We start from the raw sequence: 5,432 nt of genomic DNA, 5'->3' as shown, positions 1-5,432 counted from the left end.
TAGTAAATACTAGAGTCAGTGCATCGCGTATTGAAATAATAGCTTATACAGATAATCTTTTGAAATTACTCTTAATTAGGGAAAATCTTGAATCTTGTATGGAAGATGAAGATTTTCAGGAAATATTTATTTTTCAACAATGAATTTTTGTTTTATCGATTAATAACGTACGAAATGATTTTTGGAAAATTTTCTTCGTTTGAACGTTCGTTTAAGGTTCGACTATGATTATCAAATCTCTCGAAACACCGTAGAATGTTCAATTTTAAAAGTAACTTCTTCAATTTTTGGATAATCTGGGTAACGTGTTAGTGTTGACGATACACTTTCGAGTATAGACGCCGTGAAATCTCGTAAAGGAAACCGACTGGTGTAGCGTTACACGCTTGACTGACAGCGAGCGAGATAACATAGGCGCAGCAATGACGCAGACCTAGGCGTAGGACCATCTATACTGACACTTGTAGAATCCAAACTTACTGACTCTTGTAGAGAATTTACTGTATTTTTTCAGGGCAGTAGGCTTTGTGGGTTAACCGGTAACATTGTATACACTAAAACAAAATTGGGTATCTAATATGAAACCCTTCTTATAACAGAAACTTCCAAGGGTCTCATATTCAGAAACAATAACATGGTAACTATTAAATAGCTTCGAGGTTAAATCTTCGTTATTTAATGATACACAACTAGTGAGCCTTAAACTCCATTGCATACACTATACAACAGTATTTATGAAAATGATTATACACTTATGTACTATTTTGGAGGTATTTGTAATTTAATCGAACCACTTCAAAAACTTACTGCAACGTATTTCACAGATATACTTGCTCAAGACGTTTAATCGTTTTTAATAAAATTTGATATTTAATTTGATAATTAACACGATTAATTACGAAACAAAACAGCATCGCTACGATATTCAGGAGTTCTGTAACTGAGATAAGCTGGGGTCTCATATTAGGCAACTTTACTCTAATATCCTGCCTGCATCTTACTATACCTCCCTCGATCTCCTGTAACCCCATAAAAACATTTTTTATCCAACGTACTTTTCGAAATATTTACAATAATAGATTAAAATACGATACACTGTACATGTATAAGAACGTCTGCAGATCTACAGTAATTTGAAGTACAAGTACGAAATATACATTTCATCTTGTATGTTTGTTTGACGGTTTTACTTCTGATAATCATATTACCCAGTGACGTAAATATATTCATGTCCAAAGCATCGAAGTTTTCCATTGCGAAGTAACGATACGAAAAATTTGACGCTGATAATAACATATTCAAACATTCCTTTCAAGACAACTGTTGTAGTCATATGTTTTCCTCCTCAACAGCATACTTCTAAAATATTAATTTTTATATATAATGAACCACATAATTCTGAATATAAAACTCAATATCATAAAAAATACGCAATTAATTTTCACCATTCTGGTGTTAAATTTTAGAGGTCTTAGAGGACTTTAAATCGGTATCAAGGCTAGTTTCTATTCACCCCCTACCCTAGAGGATGAAACGGGTGTTAACTTTACACCTTCGCATGAGAACCTATGTCAAACCGATTATTACCATAATTTACATCAGAAAACAGGTGACTATTGTTTCAAACATTTATTTTTACACCGCGTCTTTAAAAGATGCAAGTGTTTTAAGATTGGAGTATGATGACGATGAAGTCTGGATTGATTAAAAATGAAAATGGAACTCAATTTTTATTATTTAACATATTGCGTGCTTAAATTGTTAACTACTGACATATAAATATTTCTATTTGCTACGGACAAAATTATTTCTAACACCAAGTCGCACTTCCAGAATTATTGTAGCATATAATTCACTTATTATCGTTTTATCTTTCACAGTTGATTATTCAAACATTATTCTTCCTCCTACACATACCCTTTCAAACAAGAAAAGCAATGAAAAGGCCAGACCGAGACGACTAAATGAAACGATTCATTCATAAATAAACTAAGTACGTAGATGTACAAGCAATTCTCTCAGTTTATATTTAGACTATCACTTAAAAGTATTTTGTCATGCGTCTGATGCAACGAAAACTTATTTTTATTTGCTAAAGGAATGTAGTCGCGTGTTCAAATTTATACGTGTTTAGTCGTCCTATTAGATTTACGGCGTTTTCCAGGCACGGGTCTGGAAATTATTCGGTCCTTCGCAGCAGTTGTAAATTTGGAAGGCGATCGAGCACTTTAACGTTTATTTAAAAGTTCGATGCTTTTCTTCTCGTGGCTCTCGTCCACATTTGTTTCTTATATTTTAACTTCTCGGGTTTTTGGTCTCCACTTTGGTATGTTTTTGTTAACAACGAAGCGCTGCCCAGACTTATTACCTGCTGCGCTTATTGCTTCGAGGCACGCGAGTTTCCGCGCGCGTCACTCAAAGGTGCGGACGACACTTGAGTGTGACCGTTGACTTGGGGGCGTCCCTTTAGTTCGTTCTTTGTTTAATAGTTTGCCAATCGCGTATAGTCAACCACCTCCCTTGTCGAAGTCGAAATTGTAATAACCAATCCGCGTGTCTCACCCCCGCCGAATGTATCCTGACCGAGGTATCTTCGAACTTTTTCTGAGACCTCGAAATCAGAATCCATTCGGCTAGCAACAAGCAGCATTGAAATCTTCCGGAAACCAAACAAGAGCAAATTAGTTAGTCTCCCGATACACGGGAGTGGTCCTTCGAATTTGTAATTAGTCGGCACAAACGTGCAAATTCAGCAAAACTCGAAAGATCGCAAGATCACCGCGAGTAGACTAAAGAATATGTAGTTTTCTTATATAAAAACCGTAGGATTATGTGTATAGAATAGATTAAAGATTTTCATTTCAATTACAGATTTTCATCCACTACAGAGTTTTGAAGCATGTTGTGAGTGAATTTGTCGCCAATCTGTTATTGTCCAGATGACAAAATATTTTCTTCTAGAATTCTTTTATATTCCTCTTCTGTCAATGTCCTATTAATTTTAATAAGACTTCTGATGCTCAAATTGAAATGGAATCATCCCTATGATTTTTTTAACAACAATATATTAAACAATAATTTTTCCCTAGTCAATCGATAAACGAAAATGCAACAATTTGCTCTAAATAGTTAAAACGTCCATTCATCAGATCATAGGTTCAATTTCGATGTTCCCTAGCTCGCTGCAACCGTTTCATGGGTATATATGGGAATTTTTCGTATTTTATTAATGTTGTTTTGAATTATTGGAGCTGTTTTTAGACGCTCCTGGGTGGTGTACTCCCTTAAAAGCTCAGTAGCATTGTTGCGTCGCAAACGCAACCCTTAGAGGTTTGACTTTATGAGTTTGAAAGCTTCTTATTTTAAATTCTTTTGTCGTTTAATTTTCTTTTCGAGGCAATGCCGAGCTCTAGAAACTGTTTCATGGACGCAGAAACTCTACGCTTCGACGTGCCATACGCCTTCCTGGTGCCCATACATTTACCCTCAATGGCAATTACAATTACACTACAGTAGCAATTACACGCGCACACACAGACAGAGTTTTAGTCCCGTTAGGACTGACCGTACCTTGGGTCACGACGCCATACCACTACCTTGCCGACTGGGGAAATCCAGGGTGGGCCGTGTACTCGTGGCTCATGGAGGCCAGCCCGAGACGAAGAAGAGATACTATTCGTCATCGTAGACCACACCCACTCCACGCATTTTTGTATAAATAGTAAGATAGTCAAACGCGTCGACAATATCCGTTGAACATTCATTAATAAAGTGTCACGTCGTCTATGTCTGTCGACTAAAGCAGTTCATATTACAAGTTCATATTCACATTGTCTATTTGTAACACCAAATTAATTTGGCGTGAGAAAAACGCGAAGACACAGAAGATTGTGGATGTTATCATTGCTTATTCATTTAATATATAAGAGATTGCGTTAGAAGGACAATATATGTGTTTTAGTACAGACATCACAGCTTCGATTCATAAACATCAATAGTTAGAATAACAAAACCGCCAAACGGTGAACGTATCAACTCTGCTCGTGACAGTCACGGGCTTGTCCAAATAGGACGTTTCGGCGTGCCCGTGTATGTCACGGGCGTGAGCGTTGAGTGGTTAAAGCCAAGTACTGGTTTGGTCGCTCTTTCTTCAGGCTACCTGCAGGTGAGCTGCATCCCAAAACTCCGCTACCAATCTGAAGAATTGGTAAAGCGTGGAAAGTCTCTTCGATGGTGCGCCCTCGCAGCTGCTCATAGCACAGGTAGGCTGCCAGAGTTCTGTAGTCGCACTGATTGAGCATATCTCAATTCCACACCCATGGGGCAATTTAAGAGTGGCCTCGTGCTACGTACCACATATGATCTCCGGTATGGTCTAGTGGCTAGGATACCTGGCTTTCACCCAGGAGGCTCGGGTTCGATTCCCGGTACCGGAAAATTTTTTTTTTTATTTTAATTTTTCAATTTACAAACAAATACGAACGTGCAATGTTACCTACTTTTCATTGTTGTAAATACAATTATCACACTATCATTATTTATAAAATTGAGCAAAAAGACATAAGTACACAACGTACTTGAACAGACATGGTTCGACTGTTCTATGAACTGTAATGATGAAAAATGCTATGCTTGAAACTATGACAGCGGGGATGGTACCGAGGGGGGCTCCTTAGTCTCCCTATGGCGCCGCAGCCAATAATAAGGTGTTGCGGGTGTTACTAGAACAACCAACTTATCCGGTACATCCTCCCCAAGCGCAATAGTAGTAGGTTTATTAACCATTAATTAGCAATGGAATTTATAAATTTATATTATTCCATGTTACTGTTTCATAAGTCTCTACACTTTCGTTACTAACTCACTTGCACAACTTTACATTATATTGGATAAATTTCTATTTTATACTATTAAAATGATTTTATTGTGTATTGCTACGCGAATTTATACGTCTGTGAATAGATGCTTTAAGCTATTGATTAACGTAGTAAAATAACGCATGTAAGGATAACTGAAATTTGTTTATCAGTCAGTTGTTCATAGAGCGTTTGTGTTGTACTAAAGTATTACACCAGTTCATATTAACCAGAGTGGTATTTTTTACTTGCTTATTGAATTTTACGAGCTATCTCTAATGCATTAGGTAGTGCGGTAGCATTATTATTATCAAATTTGGTTAAAGCTGCAGCGAATATTTTGAGTAAGAAGTATTTTACACGTGGTATTCCACGCAATGATACAAAATATGTATCTCAAATATGGTGTAGCGGCAGTTCCTAAGCTCCACCACCAGAGGGACGGACTAACCTGTCCAAATAACCATTCTCAAAAATCCTCGCCAAGGCTTCTATTCTTATGCTGGGTAAGTCACGCAATTGGGACGGATTATATCTCGAATTTTATTAAGAATAGAAAAAAGTTGTAGAGAAGAA

At 37.0% G+C, this 5,432-nt stretch overlaps 1 non-coding gene across 1 annotated transcript; it reads left to right on the top strand.

The window, feature by feature from the left end:
* Positions 1 to 4,364: 4,364 nt before the first annotated feature.
* Trnae-uuc lies at positions 4,365 to 4,436 on the top strand. Its single transcript has one exon. It is a non-coding gene; the product is annotated as a tRNA-Glu (tRNA).
* The last annotated feature ends 996 nt before the right edge of the window (positions 4,437 to 5,432 follow it).

Source organism: Habropoda laboriosa, unplaced genomic scaffold (genome assembly GCF_001263275.1).
Source record: "Habropoda laboriosa isolate 0110345459 unplaced genomic scaffold, ASM126327v1 scaffold136, whole genome shotgun sequence".
NCBI lineage: Eukaryota > Metazoa > Arthropoda > Insecta > Hymenoptera > Apidae > Habropoda > Habropoda laboriosa.
This window is presented reverse-complemented; position numbering and strand designations above follow the sequence as displayed.